Raw genomic sequence first — 13,218 nt, 5'->3', positions numbered from 1 at the left:
GAACCATTAACGGTCAATTTTTACAAATTTTATCTACTATCACAAACTGGCCCAATGGGTTTGAAACTTTAACCATGAATTTAGTGGACTCAACGAGTAAATTTTTAAAAGACACTAAATTCGTGCATATGTATAGATGTGTTGAACCAGGATCAATCAAAGCAGTAATATCAGTATTAAGAAGAGAAAATGCACCAGTAATAATGTCAGATGCAGAGGCCTCTTCATGTACATGAATAGCATATGTCCTTTTCAGTGCTCGTGCTTCAGATTTGACTGTTGAATCTTTTGTCACTCCTGGGCTACCACTAACATTATCAAGGTTACGAGGTGGTCTACCTCACGAAACAAGATTGTTCGTCTTCAAATTTTGAACAATATCTTTTTCAGGCTTTTCTGAACAATCTCTAAGGTAGTGGTCAAGAGAACCACATCTAAAACATGCCCCACTTCTCATACAGCACTCCTCAAAATGCAATTTATTACAATGTTTGCATCTGTATTTAGGATTACCGACACTTTTTGTACTTGCTATGAAAGGGGCCAAAGATCTCAGATTAAAAAGTTGAGAGCCTCGGTCTCTCCCAGAATCCCCCACAAATGTGGTAGAGCAATCATCTTCAATTTCTTTGAAGCCAACGATTGTGACTTCCCCATAAATCTTTTACTCAGACTCTAGGCTTCTATCTCTGCTTGCCTCTTTTCTTTGCTTAGCTCCTTGGATTTATGTGCCCAGTGAACTAATACCACAAATGCCTTTAGTTTCAAAATCCCGACTAATAACTTAATGTCTTCATTTAATCCTTCCTTAAAATGTTTGCACATAGCAAATTCAGTCAGAATGTAACAAGCCGGTTTTAGCTAAATAGAATAGTGGTTTTGGAACCACAAATTTGATATCAGAAAATTATTTTAATATTATTTTTGTTGTTTACAACATTTTATTTGATATGTGTGAAAATTTTGTGAGATAATTTTATTGTTTAATTGCTCAAATTAAGAAAAATGACTGAATCGCGTAAAATGCAAAAGTATCGTTCTATTAGCTAAAGGTGTTAAATAGCTATAGAACCTTAAAGTAAGGTCCTTATGTGGTAATTAACCCATTTCATAGTTAATGGATAATAGTGGAGTGGTATTTGGTATAGTTATTAAATGTTTTTAAGGTTAAATTTGGTATTTGATAAATAAGGTTAATATTAATAAAACAAAAGGAAAATTTTGCTTATATCATCATATTTCTAACCGAAATAAAAGGAGAAGAAGGCCATTTTAGGGCTTGAGATATTTGGTCAACTCTAAGCTTGATTAAGGTATGTTTTGAGCCCGTTTTTTAATGATTTCTATGTTTTTGAGATAGTTGCAGCTAGTACTAACTAGCCCAGGGACTAATTTGTAAAAATGTTAAAGATTTTGAATGTTTCCATTGATGAATATGTATGAATTTTGGTGATTGAGTATTTGATGTTAGTTAAACAAGTTTTGTTAAATGATTTTTGGTGAAAATGCAAATTAGGGGCTAAATTAAGAAATGTTGAAAATGGGTGGTTAAATGTGTGAATAAATGAAAGATATGGGTTGCTAGGGACACTATGGTAATTTGGCCAAGCATGGGTTAAGTTGAATTGTGTAAATTTTGTATATTTGTGAAATAGGGACTAAATTGATTAAATGCAAAAGTTTATGGGCTTATGTGTAAAAATGTCTAAATATTTGTTTTTGGATTAATTGAATGAGTAGGTGATTAAATGAGTTAATTTTGAATACATATAGATCAAGAAAGAAAGAATTTGGATTTAGATTGGGGGAAAAGTAAGGTTATCGAGTAGTCAATCCGATCCGTCAATTCTGAATACGAGGTAAGTTCGTAAGTGGTAATTTCATTATAAATGTATTTTAAATGCTTTGATACTGTATAAACTGTGATTATGAGATTATGGATAATGTTTGAATTGTGAATAGGACTATACTAATGTGTTCGGCGATGAATCGACGAGTGTAACTTCCCGGATGCTAGTGACATGTCATTAGGTTATTGTGTTGGCTTCAGGCCACGATATCGATACTTTGGGTGCGAGTAATACCTTAATTTGGCTACGGTCCATGGTATAGGTACTTTGGGATAAGTTACCTTGATTTGCCTTTGGACCATGGTATAGGTTCTTATCAATTAAGATCCTTGAATATCCGACCTCTATTGCGAATGGTTCAATGAGTAAATGAATGATGTGGTTGAGAAAGAGGTTAGTATGAGGCGGTACAAGTACATACAGAACCTATTCGAGTATTAAATAGAGAAAGTTCAATGAGATGGTATTTGATCATGTTATGAAACATGAAAAAGGTTTGTAGTTAATGTGTATATGGTGATGCTATGTTTAATTGGTTGATTTGTATTTAATTGATTAAATTATTCACATACAAGCTTACTAAGCTATGAAGCTTGCTTTCTGTTATTTTTCTATGTTTTATAGTGAATCAAAGCTAGCTCAGATCCGGGAGTCATCGGGAACATCATTGTACTATCAAACATCTAAGTTGGTACTTTTGAGTTATACAAATATAGTATATGGCATGTATAGGCTACTTATGGTACTTTGGTTATGAATATAGCCATGAGAGTTGGCCTGTAAATGATGTTAATATGGTTGTGTGTTTAGTTATTAGAAATGGCTTGTAAATGTATATGTTTTGGTTCTATATATAGCCATGAGTGATGGCTTAGTTTGGTATGTTTTGGTATAAATGTGGTTATGGTTTATAGTTGCTTCAATTATTAATTGATTGGTGGAGTATAAATGCTTGAGAAATGCTTTGATGGAGTATGATTTTAGAAGTTGAGTTCATAAGTATTTGATTAGATAAATAGTATTAAATTGAGTATTGAATTTGGTTGAAATGGATATTGTATGAATTTTGCATTGGTTGATGATTTTGGCCATATAAATATGATGAAATGGTACCATTTTGGTTGTTTAAGTGAACATGAGTAAGGGTGGTAAATTGGCCTTGCAAATGGCCTGTTTTTGTCCACACGGGCAGAGACACGGGTGTGTGTCTCAGTCGTGTGCTACACACGGTCATGATAAACGGCCATGTGTGCCTCGTGTTGAAATTGAATTGAAGTTAGTATACTCCACACGGCCTCACACATGGGCGTGTAATCGGTCGTGTTGTACAAGTCAGTATACCCCACTAAATGGCACACGGCCTAGCACACAGGCGTATGACTTGGCCGTGTTGCATAAATTAGTATACCCTACAGGTTTGGCACGACCTGGAACACGGGCGTGTATAGCCACTTCGAAGGGCACACGGGCTAGACACACGGGTGTCTAGTCAGCCGTGTGACCCAAGGCAATATGTATGCCCTGTTTCCACACGGCCTAGGACACGGGCGTGTCTGGAGCCGTGTGAGGCACTCGGCCTTTTCACATGGGCGTGTGGACCCTGAATGATTGAAAATTTTCTAAGTTTTCTAAGAATTTTGTATGTTATCAGTTTAGTTCTGAACCATTTCTAAAGCATATTTAAGGCTTCGTAGGCCCTTATAAGGGACAATGTGGTTGTATTGAATAATGTATGAAAATGAATGATTTGTGTTGATAAATGTATGCTATTTGTTGTGTATTGATCGGTAATACCTTATAACCCTATTTTGGTAATGGATAAGGGTTAGGGTTGTTACACGGAACACACTCTCTAGCAGATTTACTTAACCAAAAAAATTCATGCTCGTACTCGGATACAGTCATATTCCTCTGTTTGAGCTCTAAAAATTCTTTTCTGATCAAGAAATATTTGACTAATAGACTAGTTTTTGAATTTTATTTGGAAAAATTCCCATGTAACATTTTCCTTCAGTACAACAGAAACCAAAGTATTCCACCACTGGTAAGCTGAGTCTTTCAATAGTGATACAGCACATTTTAGACACTCAGTCAGTGTACATGATAATTCATCTAAAACCCTGATGGTATTCTCTAACCAGAATTCCGCCTTTTTTGTATCATCTTCAGCAGTAGCCCTAAATTCTTCTTCCCTATATTTACTAAATTTATCTATCGGGGGCTTCCTAGTTCGAACAAATTCTGTACCTGGTGGTATATCAGGAACCGGTGGAAGTACAGGAGGGGGAGGTTGTTGTACAACAAGATTTGTTCTTATAAATTCAGTTAACCACTCATTCATCATTTGAAAGAAGGCTTCTTTTGCCTCATCACCTCAGCCCTCAGATACGAGCCTCCTACTACTTGAAGTAACTCTTGGCATTGAAGCTTGAGCATTGCTATCAGCTTCCTCAGATTCAGCTCGGTTGGACGACATTACTATATGAAAAACGTGTTTAAAGTGGTCAGAAGTTATCACACTATCACAAATTATATAATGTGATGTATAGCTAAACTTGTACTTGCTACGTTACTCCAAGAATCGACTAAATTGTAGCTCTGATTCCAATAAATGTAACACCCCTAACCCATATCCATCGCCAGAACAAGGTTACAGAGCATTATCGAAGTTTACAGATCAATAACAGTTAATTTGTAACATTTACTTTTCATGTCCGTAATCAAACATATTCAATCATATTGTCCCTTATATAAGCCCTCGAAACCCAATTTATACATTAGAAACAAGTCGGGACTAAATCAGGAACTCAGAGAATTTTTAGCGAAAATTTCAAAATTTTTCTTAGGGGCAGAGGACACACACCCGTGTGGCTCACACGGCCAAGTGACACGCCCGTGTCTCAGGCCGTGTGGGCATTCAATGTGAGGCACACGGCCATGTCCTAGCCTGCGATCAAATTAGGGTAGCTACTGACTTGGGTCACACGACCAAGCCATACGCTCGTGTGCTAGGCCGTGTGAGCATACTGACTTGCATTATTTAGATGCAAGATTCACACTGCCAAGACACACGCCCGTGTGCTAGGCCGTGTCTCACACACGCCCGTGTCTCTGCCCGTGTGAAGTTATCTCAGCATTCTGTTTCTTAATTTTAAAGATGCAGGGGACACACGGCCAAACCACATGCCCTGCGTATGTGTCACACATTGCTGAGACACACGCTGTGTGTCTGCCCGTGTGGATGAAAATAGGTCATTTTCAAGGCCACTTTTCTGACCCAGTTTTGCCTTCAACCTACAACAACAATTGAATACATTCACCAACCAATTCAAGACATTAAAACCAAGCCAAAACCAATCTTATGTATGATATATCATCACATGTATTCATATATTCAAACTTACCTATTTGTATAAACATATCAATTTACCAAAATTCAATCTAATCATACCAAGCACATATTTATGTTATTCATGTTATTCCTTCATACGTTTACATCAAACAAGCCATCACTAGCCATTCCAATGGCAAGTTACAACCAACCACTTATATGTCATCATTGGCCAACTTAACCTATACATGCCATTATACCAAAATAAGTTTGTTATATATACCAAAACAAGTTGAATGATAGTGCGATGATGCTCTGACCGATTCCAACCTTTATGAGCTTTCGAGCACTATAAAATAGAAGAAAGGAAAAAAAAAACAAGTAAGCATTTAAATGCTAGTAAGTTAGTATAACAGGAAATTAACTTACCAATCATGTTCATTTAAAATAAGCACTCATAGTACATCCAAATCAATAACCTAAACACACATAAATCCTCATGAAGCATGTTAGTTATGTAAATTCATATAAATACCAAGAAATATAAATGAGCTTATTAATATACCATTTCCTCATACATGTATCTATCACTCAAAGTATCCAATGAACATATGAGTATCATATTCTAGTATTTCAAGTATTTCTCATAATATTTCATCATGAATTCATATCATTTCATATCGAACTTTACCCGTTGAATCATTTAAAATATCGATGGATACATGGGCAGTACACTCAAAATGTACTATACGGTAAGTCCGTCAACTCATATTCAAGAGTGCTTGTAAGAGCACATAAACGGGAAGCTCACAAAGAGCCAATTATTGAGAAGCTCACGAAGAGCTGTAATCGGGAAGCTCATAAGAGCTAAGGTGTGTCCACAAACACATGTAGGATCACAACATATCGGGACTCTCCGAAGAGCTATAACAGGAAGCTCGCAAGAGCCATTTAACTGGAAGCTCATGAGAGTTAATAATGGGATGCTCTTTCGAGCTATGGTATGTCTGCAACATATGCAAGACCACAACCAATATAGGAGCCCAATATCCAATCTAATTTTCATGTATTCAAATGGGATTCAATATTTACAAGGCATTATCGGATTTATGAATTTATTTCCTAAACATACCAAATTCATAATTCAACATTCAGATAAATAACATTTCACTCAAACATGTAAATATTCACAATTTAGTTACACGAACATACCTCGACACTTGTTTGTGTATGAGAATTTACTAATCTGATACTTTTTGCTTCCCTCGATCCAACTCTGTACTAGGTCTATCCGGATCTATTTGAGTAAATTTAACTCAATTTAATACAATTCATATTAAATTCAATCCAATTCACATCCTAGGCAAAATTACCATTTTGCCCTTAAACTTTTAATTAATAATGATTTCGTCCCAAGGCTCAGAAAATGAAATTCATGCAATTTAATCATTGTTCCAAGCCTAGCCGATTTTTACATATAACATTGACAGCCCATGTATTTCGCAAAAATAAAAAATTTTCTATGAATTTTTCATCTTTTCAATTTAGTTCCTAAATTACAATTTCATGAAAATTTCCTTTACAAAAGTTGTTTATCTATCAACAACCTTTCATTTTCTACCATAAATTTCAAAATTTCAGCATACATATCCATTGAAAAATTTTGATACTTTGATAACTTTGCAAATTAATTCCCAAAATAACTAGATTAGGTTATTACAATCTCAAAAATATAAAAATTAGTAAAAACGGGACAAGATTACTTACCCAATTAAGCATGTTTGAATTTCTTTCTCTTAGCTAGGGTTTTCATAGAAAATTTGGGGAAGATGATATTAAAATGATATTATCTTTTCTTTAATTAACTTATCATCTTTAATTTTTCAACTTTCCAATTTTATCCTTTTCTTTAATTAATTTTCCATGGATGACTAAGCTTGCTTATCTAATAACTACATTTAATGGTACAATTACCATATAAGGACCTCAAGTTTTGAATTCCATAGCTATTTGATCCCTCTAGCTACTAGAATTCAAATTTTGAATTTTATGCAATTTGGTCATTTTATCAATTAATCATATAATCGATAAAATTTCCTAACGAAATTTTTATACGATATTCCTAACATACAGTAGATGATAAGTCGTAATTTATACATATTTTTATCTCATGCTTGGCATAGTTTTGGATGAATTATCTATAGATTGGAGGAATTTGATGCTCCTAATCCGTTAATTTCATGTCTTATACTTAGGTGAGCATAAGAGAGTAAGAAAAGCGAGAAATGGGCCAAAAATAGAGAAAAATGGGCCAACGTGGGAAATCAACACGGCCTGGACTTCCTCACACGGGTAGACCATACGCCCGTGTCTATTTAACAGACTCTAACACGTCCTAAGCCATACACCACATGGGCGTGGAACACGGCCGAGTCCCTGTCAAGCCCAAGCCTAGTTCTATTTGGAAAAGGGCACTTTTGAGGGTTTGTAAGCATTCTAAAGCCTATACAAATACCCTAGAGGAGGTTTGAAGGGGACACAGAGAGTGGGAGGTAGAGATTACTCAAGAAAAGCCATCAGAATCATCTCGAAGCCAGGATCGACATCAAGACTAAAGATTTCCACTCAATCTCCTAGAAGTTCTTTAGGTTTCTTTATGTTTTTTTGTTTTCCAAACTTTAAGATGTTTTCCATTACTATTATGAGCTAAACTCCCTAAATACCTAAGGGAGATGAAACCTAAGACGAATCTTATTATCCTTTGATTTAGATGAATCTAGGTGGATTCTTCCTTGGGTATTGTCTTCTCCATCGATTTTTCCTAAAGTATTTTCCAACCTTCATCTTTGTTGTAGTCATAGTTAATTTAGAAAATTAGTTTTAGTTAAAAACACACTTTAATTCTTAGGTTAGATAATAAAAAGACAGTAATTACTAGTACTCTTAGTCCTCGTGGATACAATATTTCCGGTCTCACCACGACTATACTATTGTTTGATAAGTGCGCTTGCCTTAGTCGAATTTATAGTTAGTTTCACGACCATCAAGTTTTTGGTGCCGTTGCCGGGGACTAAAATTTAGGAACACTTAATTTTTATTACTTTAGCCATTATTTTTATTTTTATTTAATTTTGTTTTTATTTACTAAATTTTCTTGTTCTTACTTCTGGCAGGTTTTTATAGTTTATAACTAGAAGAAACCCATCAGGACCTCTACTTTTTGATAGTGAGATTGAAAGCAAAGCTCGCAAAAACCGAAGAGAAATTAGGCGAAGTCTAAAATACATAGAGGAAGAGTAAGAGAACGATATCCACACCGCAACCGAGGAGATGGCTAAAAATTAGAATAATCCGCTACCTTTTGCGATTGTTGCAAATCCAGTAGAACAGAATCCTACTCCTCGTACTATGTATGATTATGCTAAACCTAGTTTAACAGGAACTGAATCGAGTATAGTTAGACCTACTATTGCTGCAAATAATTTTGAAGTGAAACCTAACACGATTCAAATGATATAATAGTTTGTTCAGTTTGATGGTTTGTAGGATGAGGATCCAAACACTTATTTGGCAAATTTTCTGGAGTTCTGCGACACTTTTAAAATCAATAGTGTTTCTGAAGATGCCATACGCCTTCGGTTGTTTCCATTCTCATTGAAGAACAAAGCTAAACAATGGTTGAACTCATTACCACGAGGGTCAATAACAACTTGGGAACAAATGGCTGAAAAATTTTTACTAAAATATTTTTCGCCGGCAAAAATAGCTAAACTAAGGAATGATATCTCTTCTTTTGTGCAGATGGATCTAGAAACACTTTATGATGAATTAGAGAGATACAAGGATTTATTGAGAAGGTGCTCTCACCATGGGTTACCTCTATGGCTGCAGGTTCAGAAGTTTTACAACGGGGTGAACCCCTCAACAAGACAACTTATCGACGCAGCCGCTGGTGGAACTTTGAACAACAAAACATCTGAAGAGGCTTATGAATTTATTGAAGATATGTCATTGAATAACTATCAGTGGCAAGTCATGAGAACGAAGCCGATAAAAGCAGCTGGTGTTGTCAACCTCGACTCGGTTATTATGCTATCTAATCAGGTAGAACTTTTAAACAAAAAGATTGATGGTTTGTATGGTTCTACTCAGGTACACCCAGTGATGAGATGTGATTCAAATGGAGGAATGCACAATCCAGATTATCCATCCTTCAACCCTGGCACCGAGGAGGAACAAGTCCACTATATGGGTAATAACTCTAGACCCTAAAAGAACCCGTATAGTAATACTTATAATGCAGGTTGAAGGAACCATCCCAATTTCTCGTGGGGTGGTCAAGGAAATCAAAGACTACAACATCCTCCAGGTTTTCAACAACCACCTTACCATCAGAAGAAGAAATCGTGTGACATGCCTGCGTGAGGAAGTCCAGGCCGTGTTGATTTCCCATGTGGGTCCATTTTCTCCGTTAGCCCATTTCTCGCTCTTTTTACTCTCCTATGCTCACCTAAGTATAAAACATGAAATTAAAAAATTAGGAGCATTGAATTCACCAAATCTAAGGAGAAACCATCCGTAGATGTTCTAAGCATGGGATAAAAATATGTATAAATTACAGTTTATCAAATACCCCCACACTTAAGCGTTTGCTTGTCCTCAAGCAAAATCCTCAACTCACAATCAAAATAAATTCTTCTTAATTTATAATCCCTATCAATAATATCTCAAAATAATCCATAAGTATTCATACCTTGAAAATTCAACTAAAAGTACATCAAAGTTTCAAACATTCCAAGTTGAGCATTTTATCACGAAAACATAGGTGTCTCCCCTCATTTAAGTGATTACCTTTGATCAAAATATCACAGAGTTTAACATCCTCACTAAAGACTCACTCAAATCACTCGAGGAGTTTAAGGGCATCAATTAAAGCACTCATTAGTCAATATGAAAATATATTACCATAGGCTTGCTTGAAAATCAAATCTCCACCATTGTATATTAAGCTGATACATCAATCAAAAAGGTCTTTTAGAGGGTTGTAATGTGGCTTTGGTTAGGGGGTGTGGTCACAAGCTAAAAGAAAAGGTTAGAATAGAGATTGAATTGAAAAATTACCTAGCTAGAAAAATAACTAGTCATCAGTTGAATACAAGTGAGCTTCTTCTCAGAATATGGAATTAACACTCAAGCTCAAAAACGACGAATTACTACTAATATGTATTGAAGTTTTTTTTTGTTTTTTTTAAGAACAAGTCAAATAACATAGAACTTAATTATTGCAATGAATAATAAAACATAGCTAAGCAATTAATTCAAAGTAAATCTCGACAAAAATAGGGATCAAATTAGGGGATTTCAACAATAATGGGTTATGGGTTAATATTGAGGGTAAATCAATTGGTGGTTTGTTAGGCTCAAAGGGGTTCACTAAGGGTTAATTATGAAGGTAGGCTTTTTTGGAGTGAGTGAGTTAAACCTAAGTGCCTTTATCATCTTGACATATCAAATCAAATGGTGTGGTCTTGACATGCATAATCAAGCAAGTTCTAGAATAACAAATCAATACTGACACACTCATAATAATAGTGAGCATGGCAAAAATAAAATATACTCTAAAGGCTCAAGATCTCACAAAAAAATTATGGCTTTTTGATGTTTAAACTTGTGAATTTCAACTCAAGATAATACCTAAACTTAGGGAAGCAACCTAAAAGTTTTTTAATTCTTCAAAAATCAACTTATCATGTTTGATTCCCTAATGTCTAAAAGTTTAATCAATCAATGCATAAATGCCTATGTTTTAATTCAAGACATATCAATAAAAATCACAAATTAATTAAAATTCATTCTAATAGTGATATGAGTGATTCACGTGAGAATAAGACAAAATTCAGGGATTCTTAATGATGATATAAAAGACCCCCCACACTTAAGATGTACATTGCCCTCAATGTACAAAGATAGATATATTGAAAAATATAGATAAATAATCATAAGATAGGGAGAGGGGTAAAACTTCCTGAATGATGAATAAAATCCTTGAATTGGAGTTATGGAGAATAATCGGCCAAGGCAATGATGAGAGTGGAGGAGGATACTCCGTTGGTGGTAGAGGTTCATTAGTCTATAAGTCCTGCTCTAAAAAAATATTATATCTGGTGGTAGCTATGGTCGTGGTCGAGTAGGACATGGCAGTCGTGGAGAACCTTTGCCATTGGAGTTTTTAGTTCCTATTTGATGAAGAGCTTTGGAGCTCTTTATGACTGTGATAAAATCAGGAACTCTTTAGGAAATATAATGAAGCATAATTACTCGTAATGAAATAGCCGAAAATAAAAATCGTAAAAACTAAAATTAAACTAATATTAAAGGAAAATGAAATAAAAGTACTTAAAGAAGATAAATAAAGATAAAAGTGAAAATAATAAATAATAAATAAAAAGTTTTTAAACATCGTCATCGCAGGATGGTTCGCGAGGTGGGGGTGGCAATGAGATGTGGAAGTGCTAACAAATCTGATGTAAAGTCGCATCAATAAGATCAAAGTGCTGAAAACATTGCTGCTCAAATCGTGTAAGGCACTTAGAGATGTCAGACAGTGAAGCTGCCGCATGAACTGAACGATGGGTGGGTGGTGGCTAAGACGGTGGGTCTTCATGACGTGGAGGGACATCATCAGTAAAGTCCTCTGGGTCCTCCTTCTCAGTGGACTAGATGAGGTGGTACTGAAGAGGGTAGGTGCCACGTCGTTTCTCGATCATCCTCATATTTAGCATGCTCGAGATGTCCTATGGGGACATCTAGCCGATGAGAGTGAGGAAGGATGATTGTGATGTTATGTTGAGGAGCCCAAAGTGCCGAGCCAAACGAGTCACATAGAGCTCGATAAAGATGACTCATATCCTATGTCGCTCTGTCTGATGGCAGATGGCGATGAAGTAGGCAAGGTCAAAGACGTGTCCGTTCGCCATGCTCTACAAGAAATAGGCGTCGTGTGTAACACCCCAAACCCGAGACCATCGCCGGTGTCGGACGCGAGGGGTTGACGAGCTAAATCCTCTTAAAGCACCGACCAATTTGGCATTTCCAGACAGGCTGGAAAACTGCGTCACTGTCGCCTTAAAAATTATATCTCGAGTTTCAAAACTCGGAAACTGATTCCGTAAATTTTCCATGAATTTAAACTCATATATCCTTCCATGGATTTATTTCTAGAATTTTTGGTCGGGCCAATTGGTACAGTTTATTAGTTAAAGTCACCCATGTTACAGGGATCGACTGCTCTGACCTTCGCACGTTACAACTTGAATATCTCTCTGTACAGGGCTTTAATACTGGTTCCGTTTGTTTCTAATGAAACTAGACTCAAAATAGAATCTGCACATATAAGACATGACTTCTAATTCTTTCTGGATAATTTATAGAAAATTTTTAAAGTCGCGAAAGGGGACCCAGAAACCGTTCTGGCCCTGTCTCACAATATCTTTAATATCTCTTAACAAGTAACTCCTATGACCGTTTCGTTTCTTCCATATGAAAGTAGACTCATCAAGGTTCATTTACATAACTTATTCACTATTTAATACCATTCCTACAAATTTTGGTGATTTTTCAAAACCACACCACTGCTGCTGCCAGCATCTGTTTTCAAGGTAACCTTTACCTATTTCATGATTTTCACGATTCAATTGGCCCTTTTTGCATACATAGCACAAGTGTGATCATGATTAACCATTCCAATGGCTAATCTTTTCAAAACCATTCCATACCCCATAATGATCATCATACAAACGATTATAGAATCATACTAACAACGTATATAAGCCATTTTCGCATGGCTATCTAAGCTTACATAAAACCAAAAGGTACATGACCTTCTACAATAGGGTAGTCCTATACATGCCATTTCAAAGTTCAACCAAAATTATACCCAAAATGGAGGCTTTGATAGTGTAGATGACTTCGACTTTAATGATCCCGAATCCGATCGCTAACGAGCAAAATCTATAAAACAGAGAGCCAAAGCAACGG

At 35.7% G+C, this 13,218-nt stretch overlaps 1 non-coding gene across 1 annotated transcript; it reads right to left on the bottom strand.

Annotated features, from left to right (window-relative positions):
• Positions 1–8,949: 8,949 nt before the first annotated feature.
• Positions 8,950–9,056, bottom strand: LOC128291011 (small nucleolar RNA R71). Its single transcript, XR_008280789.1, has one exon. It is a non-coding gene; the product is annotated as a small nucleolar RNA R71 (small nucleolar RNA).
• Positions 9,057–13,218: the final 4,162 nt, after the last annotated feature.

This window comes from Gossypium arboreum, chromosome 3 (assembly GCF_025698485.1).
Source record: "Gossypium arboreum isolate Shixiya-1 chromosome 3, ASM2569848v2, whole genome shotgun sequence".
Taxonomy (NCBI): Eukaryota; Viridiplantae; Streptophyta; class Magnoliopsida; order Malvales; family Malvaceae; genus Gossypium; species Gossypium arboreum.
Note: the sequence above shows the minus strand (reverse complement) of the source record. Positions and strands in the feature narration are given on the sequence as shown.